General features: G+C 56.3%; 1 protein-coding gene across 4 annotated transcripts in view; it reads right to left on the bottom strand.

The window, feature by feature from the left end:
• ARVCF (ARVCF delta catenin family member) overlaps window positions 1-11827 on the bottom strand; it is a 39806-nt gene extending 27979 nt beyond the window's left edge. For all 4 annotated transcript variants that reach the window (XR_013997821.1, XM_081123202.1, XM_081123200.1 and 1 more), the window contains exon 1: window positions 11587-11827. The gene's annotated coding sequence lies outside the window, so the exon portion shown is untranslated. The remainder of the gene's footprint in view (window positions 1-11586) is intronic.
• Between the last annotated feature and the right edge of the window lie 2092 nt (window positions 11828-13919).

Below are 13919 nucleotides of genomic sequence, written 5' to 3'. Positions count from 1 at the left end.
ACCCAATGCAGAGTCCCTGTCCCTACACCCCAGTGTGTCTGCCCTGTTTGTGCCCCAGCTCCACAGTCACGGAGGCTCATGCCAGCAGCCCCCCACTCCGCCCTGGAGGTGGCCCTAGCCATGGAACCCCTCCCTGTCCTAGCCACTGGTCCCTCCCACCTTGACTGCTGCAGTCCAGGCACTTGGCAGTGCCCCTGCATGTTGGGCTCCCTGCCGGGCTGGCCCTCCCCAAGTGACCTCAGTCTGACCCACTGCAGCTTTGCTAACTAAGCCCCTGGGGTGAGGGGATCACAGGCCCAGGCAGCAGCAAGAGGTGGTAATGGCCCCAGGACAGATTTGTCCCTTTGTGGGCAGATCCACACAGGTCCCAGGCAGGCGAGCAAAGGGCAGCCCTGACAGATTAGTGCTCCTGCAAGTCAGCAAGTGTCCCCTGTACCCCCACATAGGCCCCTGCTTCACCCGCCAGGCCAGCTTTCCCATCAGCATTCCTGCTAGCTGCTGACACATTCAGGCAGCTGGATGTGCCCGCTCAGACCATTACAGCAATACCCAGTCAATCCTCCCACAGCCCTGGGAGGAAAGGGTGGCTGGGGGGACCCCAACATGGGCCTGGGGCTCAACTGAGTCACCTGAATCCCCAGGAGAAGGTTCTCTAGGAAGAGAGAGATGTGTGGGGAAATTGACCCTCATTCCCTCACCAGGGAACAGTGGGGACCCAAGCAGGGAGACTCCACTTGGCCACACCTGCATGGCACTCAAAGCTCAGTGAAAGGGACAGGGTCTACAAGCAGCACAGGCGTCAGAAAGACTGTCCAGCTGCTGTGGGCAGAGGCAGAGTAGCCGCGGCTGCCTGGGTCTGGATGGATCAGAGGCAGGCATGCCCTAGGGAGGGAGGTTTCAGGCCCTTCCAGCCTTGCCCTTGGCCTGCTGCATCAAAGGGCCAGGTCCCCTCTGGTCTGCCCTTGCCCAAGGTCCCAAGTGGCCTCTGGCCAGCTCTGGCTCCTCACAGGGGCCCCCAGAGACACCCCTTCCCTCCCACAAACTGAGCTGGATGCCAGCCTTGCCGCTCCTAACCCCTCTCCTCTGCCTGGGAGCCAGCTCTGCTGCTCCTGAAGCACTGAGTGCCCATGGCAACAAGTCCAGACACCACCAACCTCCAGCCAACAGCAAAGTCCTGCTTTTCATATGCAAATAACCCAGTGGGACTGAGAAAATTATGGACAAGTCTATTCCCAGGGCTTTGTGATTCACTCTCATTAGGCTGATGTTTCCTTGGACCTCGAACATGTGGTGTCCACTCTGTAGTGAGGGAAGGAGGCCTGCTGAGCCTGACGTCGCAGGCCACACTGAGGTCTGGGTTCACAGCCTGGGACACTGTCTGGATATTCATAGATGTCAGCTACAGCACCCTCTGCCCACTCACCACCTCCAATGTTGCAGACACTCTTTTTTTTGGTAAGAAATAGCTGACAGTCTTGCTAAAATAAACAAAAATACCTCCTCTCCTTAACTCGAGATCTTTTTAAAAAAAATATATCTTTATTGATTTCCAAGAGAGGAAGAGGGAGAGATGGAAACATCGAGAGTTGTCATTGATAGTGGCTGCCTCCTGCACACCCCCGACTGGGGATTGAGCCTGCAACCTGGGCATGTGCTCCAACAGGGAATTAAACCTCGGTCTCCTGGTTCCTAGGCGGATGCTCAACCACTGAGCCACGGCTGGCCACACGAGCTTGAGATCTTTAAAAAGGGTTAACCTAGCTCTGAGATTACCTTAAGCAGACATCACGGTGAAGTTTCTGGATTTTCAGTCATGATTTGCTGTTCACATAGTCAATCTTTCCCTGGGAGGCAGAGAACATGGCTCACCAGGCAGGACCCTGGACTAGGGCTTTAAGAGCCAAAAGAAAAGTCCTGGCTGGGTACCTCAGTTGGTTAGAGCATCGTCCTAATACACACAGGTTCTGGGTTCGACCCCTGGTCAGGGCACATATGAGAAGCCACCAATGAATGCATAAATAAGTGGAACAACAAATTGATGTTTCTTTCTCCCCCCCCCCCAAATCTATAAATAAAAATTTTGAAAAAGAGCCAAAAAGAAGTGGAAAACTCCAGAATTCAAGAGGTCTGGCTAACCCAAGCACTTTGGGGAACTGCCAGCAGAGGCTGCAGGCAATGCCCCTCAGGGAACAAGGGCTGCTGAGAGGATGAACTGCATTTTCCAGCAATACAGGATGGTAAAAAAGTAGGTTTGAAATTGTTCATATGGCCCTAGCTGGATTTGCTCAGTGGTTAGAGCGTCGGCCTATGGACTGAAGGATCCTGGATTTGATTCCAACCAAGGGCACATACCTCAGTTGCAGGCTCGATCACTGGTCAGGGCACATGTGGGAGACAACCAATCAATGTCTCTCTCACATCGATGTTTCCTTCTCTCTCTCTCCCTTCCACTCTCTCTGAAAAGCAATGGAAAAAATATCCTCTGGTGAGGATTAAAAAAAAAAAAAAAATTTGTACATGCATGTTCATAGCAGCAGTATTCATAATGGCCAAAAGGTGAAGCAACCCAAATGTCTATCATCATCAGATGGATAAACGTAATGTGATATAGACTTATAACGGAATATTATTCCATGCTTAAAAGGAAGGCCACAGAGAACTGTCACCAAGAAGATGGAAATAGAATATGTACTTGCCTGGGGCAGGCCTGGGAAGCAGGGCCCCTCCACCACTACACTGCTTGCTGAGCCTCAGTTTCCCCACTATAATCCCTTACCCCCATGCTGGGAGGCCCAAGAGGCAATATGGTTTTGGTCTCACTCAAGCCCTCTGCCTCAGCTGGGCCTGGGGTGGGGCTGTGGTGGAGAGGGGGCAGGGAAGCCCCTGCTGGGACGAAGTGGGCCCAGATGGGGTGCTGGCCATGGCTCTGCCTCTTCTGGAACCCTGGACAAGTCACCTGCCTTCATGGGTGGCAATGAACCTGCCCCACTCCCATCCTGGGCAGGAAGTGACAGGTGAGGCTGGTGGTATGTGCCCATTGATTGGGGGACGGGGGACCCTCTCCAAGGGTTGAGGCTCAGCGTGTGGCCAGGCAGCTTAGAGTACATGGTCTTTACCTTCCTAGCTCCCATTCTTGGGCCTGGGCTCTCCTTGGCCTCCAACCACCTTCTGCCTCCCTCTGTCTCAACCCCTGTCTCTCCCTCCCCCTGCAACCCTGCCCCTCCCTGTCCCTCTTCCCTGTACTCCCACATTTCCCTTACCCTCACTTACCCTGTATTCCTCCATTCCCCTGCATGCCCCCTTCTCCCAGCAGCCCTGCCTCCCCCATCCTTCCCTCCCCTCTGGTGCCCCTCCCTTCCCTACACTACCCCACTTTCTCCCATACCCCTGCCTCCTTAGCACCCTGCCCTCCCACATTCCTATCTCTTTGTACCCTACACACCTAAGTCTCTGCCCCTCCCTCCCCTTATACCCCTCTCCTCCTCACCCTTGTTTCCCCCTTGCCCTATCAGAATTTCTGGTCACAAGGTTCCCAAAGTGGGCAGACTAGGAGGTACATGGCATGCTCCAAGGGGCAGAGCTGGTACCCTCAGTAGAGCCCTGCAGCCTTCACTCCATCATGGGTCTCTGAATGGGGCAGAGTGGGGGGTGGGTGCTAGGTGTCTTGAGCTCTGTACCTCCAGCTGTGGGCAGGAGACTCACTCTTACGACCAGAGCCATCTATGAGCCCTCCCTGAGGGTCCCAGTGACTCACCTCAGAAGTGATCATCTGCAGGAGTGCTGGTGCCACCAGGCTTCCAGCTCCCATGGGGACCAGGCTGGGTGGAGGCCAAGGAAATGCACAGGATCAGGACTGGAGTGGAGGAACTGAGGGGAAGGGGTGGCCCTACCACCTACTGTGCAGTGACCACAGAGCTGGGGACCAGCCTGGCCTCCTGATCACCCGAATTCCTCAGCACAGCCTCAGGAGTGGTGGCACCTCACACACACCTGCTGGGCACCTGGGATGCCGTGCCATACGTGAAGGAACAGGAGTGGGGGAGGTGTGGCTCCCTGGACTGGATGTCTTCTGTGCAGGTCCCTGGGGTGGGATGGAATCTTTCTTAAGATGGTTGGTCTAGGTATCTCTCAGAAGGGCTGTTGTGGCCCTTTCTCAGGCCTTGCTCTAGTCTGATAATCCACACCAAGGCTCTGCCCCCAGTGAGTGTGCGTGCTTTACACACACACACAGTTGGCCTTGCCTGGACCTCAAGGTCAAACCAAACCCAAGTTGTTTAAACCCAGAAAAACAGCTTTGGGCACAAGATGTTTAGCTCACAGCCCTGATGGTGGAGAGCTGTAAACAGCCTGAGTGTCCACAATGGAATGTGTTCCCTGAGCTCTTTGCAGCAGCCACTGCACAAACCCCATGGACAAACCAGGGCAGGCCTGCCTGGGGAAATGCAGAGGCCCAAGGGGGAATGGCCAGGTGGTCTGAGAGGAGTGGGAGGGCCAGCACAGCGAGGGGCACCCACTCTCTGTTGGCAAAGCATCGTCACAGAGGATGCTAGTGAGGGGAAGGGGGGGGTCACAACCCCAGCAGCTGAAACTTGCACACGCAGAAACCTCCTCCCTCAGCGCCTAGCAAGGCCTGCCAGTGCCAGGATGCAAGGGTGTGACAGGCATTATTTCTTTTTCCTTCTTTTTTTCTCCTACATTTTCTATAAACAAGCACATATTGGTTTATAATTTATTAAAAAGGCAAAACAGAGGCTCCAGTACCACTGTCACTTAGCATCTGTGGGTTGATCCTGTGGCCTCACCCTGGCTCTCAGCCCCTCTGGAAGCCTGGCCCAGTGGGGTTTAGGAGGCACCTCCACAGCATCACTGAGACCATGGCCTTGACCCAGGGCCTGAGGTGACAGGAGGTGACAAGAGGTGACAGGTGATGCTGATTTGTGAAGGGTGGGCCTTGCCAGGGCTGAGACCCCTCCACCTATGCTATCCCAGACTCTTCAGTGGCCCAGGCCTGTTTCCCCATCTATATACTCAGTGCCCCATAGGCCAGGAAAGGCCACAGGGGTACCTTTCCCTCCAGGGCACAGAACAAAAGCAACCCCCCAACCCAGGAGGATAGGTTTGGCGCATCTCCAATGCCTCACTATCTCACAAAACGCAGAGAGCAGCAAGTACATTCAGACGAATGAATGGCCTAATTAGGTTTTCAGGAGAATGAAATATTTTGAAAAGAAAAAGTTTAACTAAAGGCATATTCGAAACACCAAACTCATCAACTGCAAACATCAACCTGGCAAGAGGTGCCATGGGGGTGGGGTGCCTCCGGCTCCCCAACCAGGATACTGGGCAGCCTTCCCTGTGGGAGAAACAGAGCTGATGACTCCGGGTGCTCCAGCTAAGGGTCATGTTGGGGCAGGGGCACCCAGGCCGTGGGGGAATAGAGCTCCTCAGCAGTCTGATGGTCCAGGCAGCTCCCCGCAGGACAGTCCAAGAAGGGGAACAAAGCAGAACAAGTCCAGGGAACAGCCCAAAGCTGACTCTGGACAGAGTGACAGTGAGAGACCCAGGAGAGTCCATGAGGTGAGTGAGGGGGCAGTGGATGCTCTGGGAGGATAGTGATGGAGCTGGGGAGAGGGTAAACACACCAGAACAGCCACTGTGGGCTTGCAGACTGCCCAGGAGGACCGGTGGGCAGACCACAGCTGGCTTTACTAGGCTGGCACTGCAGCAGCATCCACGCCACCAGCCATGAGTCACGCTGAGTGAGGGATGGCATGGCCAAAAGTTGGTATGGCACTCACACCGTAACTGCAGTGGCCGGCACAGAGCCCTGCATGCAGCCTGTGAGACAATCAGAGCCGGGGTCTGGACCAAATCCTGCCATTAGGTGTTCTTCCTTCTGCCTCACCTGAGATGCATGGGTCCCAGGATGGACAGGGGCTTGGGGCTGTGGCGTTGGTTTCTGCTTCTCACACTGAGCTCACCTGGAGAATGACCCACAAGTCCAGTCACAGAGGCCCCAGACGCCTGGCTTAGAACAGCCCACAGGTGAGAGGGCAGCAGCCAGCCTGAACCAGGCTTTTTAGCTATGTGGGCAAGATCCTTGAGTGGCAGGCAGACTGGCTGACCACCACACGCCTACCAGCCCCTGAGGCTGAGACACAAACAGGGCACATGTGAGCCCCTGGCCTGGTGGTGCCACCTACTGCAGTCATGAGGATGCCAAACCCATGACCCTTGAAGAAGAAGCCAGTTTACTCCCTACAGCATGACAAAGCTGTCTGGACATGGGACACCACATGTGAAAGCTCACAAACGCTGTCATCAGGAGACCCATGCCCCTCCTTGCAGGTGGTTCCAGGGCTATCCCCGGCCAAACGTAGCACACAGCATTCAAAGCCTGGATGTCCACAAAGGAACCAGGTCACCTTGGGGCGTCTGAGGGGGCCCCACCATGGTAGGGACCTGTTCGCAGTAAGGAAGGGTGCTCAGAGGGGCTGCGGGGAGGGGCAATGGGCTCCAGGCAGTGCGAGCCTAAGGTGAGTCCACAAAGGGAGGACCTGACAGAGTGAACCCAACATGTCCTTATAGAGTAAACATGCAGAAGGATGGACTTTGGAGAACAAAGGCTAATTACAGGAGGCTTCAACCTGATCTTAAAGATCCAGTGGGCACTGGCCAAGGGCCAGTGCCTGCCAGGGGCACCTTGAACCCAAGGACACATTATATGCGATATTTCCAATTTCTGGCAACAGAAAATATTAGTCAAGAAACAGTTCAGATGGCTCCCCCTACCAGGAGCACGCCCGCACCTTTCCCTTCTCCCTCTTCTTCCCCCGTAGTCATGCATCTCTAAACTCTAAGGGACCCCATGAGACTTGCAACTAGGGGAGTTCACCCCGGACTAAGCCCCCGAACCTGCCCCCAAGGTGCCCCTTTTCCATGACTTTCCAGTGAGCTGACAGCAGCCCCCTCCTTGGCTCATTTCTTCACCATAACCTTTCTCGAGAGCCAAAGCTGCTTCTTCTGTCCTAAGCCCTTACTTGTTTTGCCATCCCCAGCTTTAATAAACATCCTGTCAAAATAAAAACAAAAAAGATAGCTATGTCCAAGTGCCCTTCACATGCCCGCCGAAGTGGGGAGAACCCATGTGGCCTCCTGTCTTGGCCAACAACCTGGGGGACACATTTCCTCTGTATCGAGCCTGGGGACGTTGCCAGAGAGTGTCTGTGTCATGAAAAAGAAAACCAGGGTGGCACAGACAGGCAGGGGGAGTGTGGGATCCAGATGGGAGGCTAGATCCTGGGGGACGCAGTTGATGGGTGCACTCTCCCTTGGCTCTACAGTGTTTTCCAGATTGTTCCAGCCTCTGTCCAATCTTCCTTTGTGGACGTGGCCCGTTTGGGGCCTGGAGGGTGGGCCTCCCTGCTTCCCTGCAGCCCCTTCATCAAGGGGAGGGGCTTCAAATCAGGGAGGATCATGGGGTCCGAGTCAGGTCACTGGGGCCAGAGGCAGGGAAGAATGGGCATGTACACGCACATGCATGCGAATACATGAGCATGTGTGCCTAGGAGGGGAAGTGTGGTCAGGAGTCCACCTGCCCACTGATGCCCTCCTGAGCACAGCCCAGGCGCCGCTGCTCCTGCTCTGAAGTCTGAGGCTCAGAGATCAGCTTTTGTTCAGAATGTGACATTTCTGGGACACCTCAGTTTTTGGCTTAAATGTTCACATAGATCTCATCCCAGAGAACTGTGTGCCTTTTTTTTTTAAAATCAGTCCTGAGAACCACCAGCCTCTCCCAGAACTGGCTTCATGAGAAGCCTCTTGAAATGCTGGCTGTGCACTATCATCACATAGACTCTCATCTCACACATTGGGTTGGCCCAATATCCCCATTTTACAGGTGGGGAAACTGGGCCCAGGCAAGGCGGAACTGGGCCAGGATTTGAACTCAGGTCTTCCTGTCCCTAGGGCTCCCCCAACTCACCCACTGAGCTGGGAATGTGTGGTCACAAGAAGAATGTGCTCCCTCTTGGTGGGGCTCCTGCCAGGCCAAGAACTCCACAAGCGCAGAGGCCTAGTAGTAGACACTAGTGCGGGGGTGGAGATATCTGCAGGGCTGTGCGAGGGAGGGGGGTCTGAGGAAGAGCTTCCCACAGGTGGAGAGTGGAAGCAAAGGGAGTGGGAGGGTATGGGAGAGGCATGGGTCTCCATCCCCAGGGCACCCTGTCACAGCAGCGCTGTATTGGTCAGTGCGGGACAAAGCCTAACAGGAGACCTGGGGCAGTGGAGAGATGGACATACAAACAGATGAACAGACTTGAGATGTGAGTAGAACTAGTGATGGGATTTGTGACAAGGCAGCAGGGGGTACCTGTCGTGGGGAGCCCTTCTTACCACCCCTCAGGGCTGGTCTGCAGGCTCTGGGGTCACCTGCCAGCCAAGAACCCTGTACCAAGAGCCTCAGGTTGAAGGGAGTCACCACACCCCTTATCAGACCCACCCCCAGCCTTGGAAAGGCCTGCTGTGTGTCCAACTGAGGCAGGAACCCAGCCCAGCCTTCAAGGGCGAGCCATGAGGCCAGAACAGCAAGCTATGGACCCACAGATACCTGACGAGAGCTCCCATGGGCACAAATGGAGTTAAGAGGGTTGGGGCTAGGGCTGAGAGGGCTGGGCAGGTGACTTGGGGCCATAGTGGGTGGTAAGGAGCTCAGGTGATGGTCCAGCAGGCCTGTGTAAGAGCTTGCTTTGCACTAGAGCCTTGAGTCCTGCTGCACTACAGCAAATCCTGATGAGGTCTTCCAAGCCACTGGTCACTGGCAACTCGGTGCATCATGAGAAGGAGCCTACTTTCTCTGCACCCTTTCATTTTACAGATGAGGGCACTGAGGCAGAGAGGCACAGCTCCACCCTGGGGACTAGTTGGGAGTCTTTGCCTGGACTGTTCAGTGATGGCAGCGCCGACCTATGGAAGCAGGGAGGTGCCTGGGGCATGCAACTGAAGGAGTCCTCACTCTCAGGGCAGTGCAGGTGCAGGGCCTGTCCTTTCCTGTCCCTGCTCAAGCTGGTGCTCAACTATCCTGTCACCCAAACCTCGAGTCTCCTCTGCCTGGTAGGAGTTCCAAAGGTGGTGAGGAGCTCTTGGGGGTAGTGAGGGGCCTTATTACAGGGACCCTTGCTCCTCTCCAGCAGCGCACCCAGAACAGGCAACCTGGAGAAAGCAGAGCTCTGGCCTCCCTACTGGGTGCCTCAGGAAGGGTCCTGGTTAGAGCTAGTCTTGCCTGCCATGGTGGTTCCAGGTGCCCTCTGGTGGCTGCGCTCAGCTTGCTCCTGCTTTGCTCTAGAGGCTGCTGGCCCCTCTGGGTGCACTGGGTAAGTGGGAAGGCCTGTGACTGACCCAGGGTGGGGGGAGGGGAAAGGGGAGCCACGTAGGTGATGTGGTTGTCCACTAGCTCTGGGCTCATCTTCTGACCTGTGAAACAGGTCAAGATGTGTAACCCTTCCAGCTAGGAAGGCCCATAAAAGGATTCCTGACCCTGTGTCCGCCCCCCTCTGGTTACTCTCTAATTCAGGGGCTCTTGTAGAGGGGCCCTAGACATCATTTTAATCTTGATGGAAGCTGGCAGCAAAAGAACACATCTTCCTCCAATTGAGCCACTACTGGGAAAGTTCCCAGAACCCCTTGTGCCCTGCCAACCTCCACCCCAACACCCTGCATCCTATAGTGCTTGTCCCCAGAGCTTCATCTTCCCTCCCTGGAACTCCACCCCAGCTCTGACCCCTCCCTCTCTCTGCTGAGGCCAGGCTGGGTCACAGGCAGAGGCTAGAGGCTGGCAGAGGCTCTGGCATACCTGGTATCCTAGCCCCCTGCCCCCCATCACCCACCTGTGCTTCAGTTCCTGGCTCCTCTTGGAGGCAAAGGATCCCACTGCTCATGTCCCCCAAGCCTGTGTCTTGGGGTGAACCCACCCTGAATCCTAATGCAATACAAACAGGAATGGAGATGCAAAAAAAAACCCCAAAACCCACAAAACACAACAAACCCCAAACCCTGGACTAGAAAGAGAACTGAGGGGCTATCTCTGGAGGGTCACTATACAGTTCAGATGTGGCAGGGGGGTGGGGGCAGCTCTAACTTAGTAGGACTGAGGGCTTGGGGCTGGACCCAGTTCATCCAGGAGGAACTTGGTCATCAGATACTGGTGTCTTGTAGAAAAGCCAGCAAAGAAGAGCAGGGTGGCGCTGGCCTGGCTGTACTCACATGACCCTCCTCCCCAGGCTAGGATCAGAGTTCCAAGCAAAGAGAGTGCTCTGTGCTCAGCTCTGTGCTAGATGCTGGCAGACTACAGACTTGTGGGGACAACGGGGATAGACATGGTACAGTGGATGGAATAGGGCAAGTCTGGGAGAAAGCATACCTTCCTGATTCATGGCCACACATGCTATGGCCACACCCGAGGCCTGGACCACCTGCTTGGAAACTGAATGGCCATGGGCTCTGACTATCCCCAGTGTTGAGCACCATCCCAGAGATACACTGAGCAAAGGTCAGACAGGACGTGCTTGGGACAGGCAGACCTCTGGCAGCAGCCTGGATCTGGGAGTGGAGGCAGGGAGAGTGGGGCGCTCCCAGTGTGCCCCTGGTGCTGACCTTATGAGACCGGTTTCCCCCATAGGCACTAAGCTGCTCATCCCCCAAGCACCTGAGTTTGTAAGTCCTGACCTGGTGTGTGCCCTGCACAGTAACACGGGTGACAATGGGAAGGGCCATGACGAAGGGGTAACCACCTGAGGCAACATTAACATTACTATCCTAACAGATCAAACCCCATTGGGCAGGTTCTTCTCTTTTCCTTGTTTCTAAACTGTCTGGATCCAAAGTTAATGGGAACCTGAGCCATACACTCTGCACAGCTTAGAACCAGTGACTTGCGGTGAGTACCCAATATTTAATTATTTAAAGGTTAAAATGGAAGGCTGGGAATCCCAGGCTGCCTGCCCAAGGCGACACCTCAGTGAACCTGGGCTGAGTAGCATTCGGAGTGGGGAGGACCCGGTTCCACTAGGGGCCCGGTGTCCCACCGAGGTGGCGAAGGGGGAGTGGGGGAGGGAGGTAAGGGGCCCAGGTCAGGGCACCGCGCAGGAACCCAGGGCATCATCCCCTCCCTTGTCCTCTAGGTGGCGGAAGCAACGGGGTGGGAAGACATCCCCTTGGCCCCATGGTGTCCCGGCGCTTCCCGGCGGCACACGGTCCCCAGGAAAGTTCCCCGGCCCCGCCACCCCTCAGGCGGTTGTAAAGTTTCCGTGGCACCACAGCCCTGGCGTCGCGCAGAGCAGAGGACCAGGCCAGTCGGGTCGGGCCCAGAGGCCACTCACAAAGAGACCTGTCCCCGCCAGTCGAGGGTCTCGCGCACCGTGGCGCGGGGGAGCTGCGGGTGGGGCGGAGTTGGGTTCCGATCCCCAGCCCCGGCCCGGCCCAGACCTGGACTCCCAGCCAAAGATCCCGCCCCGCCCTGCCCCAGCCCGGCCCGCACCTACAGCTCCAACCCCAGGCTCCCTGCGGACCCCGCCTCCGGGCCCAGCCTACCTGGAGCGCGGCGTGGGCGGCTCCGCAGCACGGCCCCCGCCCCCAAACGGACGTCCCCAGTTCCCTGAGCGCGCGGGACGCGGCGTCCCCAGGGCGCCAGGCAGGTGGCCGTTCGCCGGGCCTTGGGTTGGACCCGTGCGAGGGCTGACCCTCCTGGGCAGAGCTCGCAGCCCCTGGGGCCAGACCTCGCGCCCCTCTCGTGGCCCGTGCGCAAAACGGCCTGGCCGGCGACGGGGCTCTCTGACCCGCCCCATCCGCCCGCAAATTTCCCCATTGGTCAGGAGGCCCGGCGCGGCCCAGCAACCAGCGTCGATTGGCCGGGCTCGGGAAGATGCCAGCTTGCCATTGGGCCACCTGGATGTCTGTCTCTACCAGCACTGGCCCCCTTGTGGAGCGGCGGAGGCCCGGCACCTGCCGCGATCGCTTCTGCGGCGGCTGCCGGGGCTGCGGGGCGCTCCCCCCACCCGCCCGCCTTCCAGGGCGTCCCCGGACCGTCCGGCCCCGAGCGGGAACTTGCAGGACTAATGCCCCTTCCCCAGACTCCGGCCGCGTTGGCCTTATCACTACCCCACTTCACTAGTATCCTTCGCTAGCACCCGCTGTTCAGCAGGCTCTTCGCGCACCGTCCTCCTGTCCACATCGGATTGTATTCCTCCCACAACCCGGGAGAGTTCCTCATACATCCTATTTTGCAGGTGGGAAACTGAAATTCCGAGAGGTTCTCACTTGTTTAAGGTCACTGGGACTCAAACCCAGTCCATCTGATACCTGGGCCTGGGGACTCCCCCCAGCCTTCCTCGCCCCAGGGTTCCCACAGCAGAGACTGGATGCAGGCTTAGAGAGGCTGTCGTGGGTGAGGGCCTGCAGGGTCTCCAGGAGAGGGAGGTTCCTCTCGGTGAACAAGGGGATTTCGTCCACCATCAGGCGTTGAGTCTACAGACACCTTGGACTCAGCCCACCCACCCTGCAAGGCCCCACAGGACCACCCTCCCTCACATCCTTCATCCCACCACCACAGGAGCAATTTGTGCCTTTATCACCTCCTTTTCCTGGTGTCCCATTTCCTCCACCCTTCCGCAGGTTCACAGACGAACACTGTGGGGTTCACCACCTGGGCTGAGTTTAGCAAAGGTTGTATTTCCCTGTCAGGTGAAGAGCAGCCGCCTGGTCCCTGCAATAACACAGGGCACACGCGTCACCATGAATGGGACTGTAACCCTAGGCCAACTTCACTTAACCCTGTGGTATGGGTGGCACCAGTGGGGATGCTTCCCCATTGGGGATTCTTTCAGGGGCTTCCTGAAGTGGCCTCTTGCCCAGTGATCCTGGCTCATTCTTTTTTAAAAAACATATCTTTATTGATTTCAGAGAGAGGTAGGGTGAGGGAGAGAGAGAGAAACATCAATGATGACAGAGTCGTCATTGATCAGCTGCCTCCTGCATGCCCCCGACTGGAGATAGCGCCTGCAACCTGGGCATGTGCCCTGACCGAGAATCAAACTGCAATCTCCTGTATCATAGGTTGATGCTCAATCGCTGAGCCACGCCCAGAGGGGCATCCTGGCTCATTCTTGGTTCCAAACATTTCCTGTCCTGGTTGCACCTGGTGATGATGACCAGATCCTCAGCTCACCATATTCCCCATGGCTACCCAGAAAGCTACTACTGTCCAAAACACTGCTAAGGTGGGGACCAGACATTTATGTCTTATCCACCCATGTCAGAGGCCAGAGTGTTCACCCAATAGTTTCTTGGTCAGAACAAAGAGAGGGAAATGGCTTAGAGCTAGAACTTACCACAGATACCACCATTGGGTCACCAGGTGCCTTGGCATACAAGGCAAATTGATTCCAGCAGCCTTTCAGGGCCAGGCAGCCATCACCAATCAACTGGAGTTGGCACTTGAGGTGACAGCCATTTGGCACCCTGGCACAGGGATTCTGCTTAAAGCTCTTGGTGGGCAGAATGAAGTGTCCCTCTCTGGAACACAAAGGCCCCATTTAGCAAGATAGCTCTTCTCCCATGGGGCCACACAATCAGTGACATTCTGGCCTAGCTGTCACATAGGCTGGGGCATTTAGGAGTGGATTTACATTTAGAAGTGGATTTAATTAGTTCAACATTCACTGGATCTCACCAAGGGCATCGGGCCCTGGTCGTCCTGGATCCCCTCCTCTTACAGTGACCTTGTAGTCCAACATCACCCCTTCCCCACACTTGCAAAGGGGGCTGGATAGACCTCTGCTGAGATTGTGCACCTAAATCAGCCCAAGCAGTCGCCTCTCTCTCCACTAATTCCTGACAGGGTTCCAGAGACCCATCTGCCCCTGAGC

This window comes from Miniopterus schreibersii, assembly GCF_964146895.1.
Source record: "Miniopterus schreibersii genome assembly, chromosome: 20".
Lineage (NCBI taxonomy): Eukaryota > Metazoa > Chordata > Mammalia > Chiroptera > Miniopteridae > Miniopterus > Miniopterus schreibersii.
Note: the sequence above shows the minus strand (reverse complement) of the source record. Positions and strands in the feature narration are given on the sequence as shown.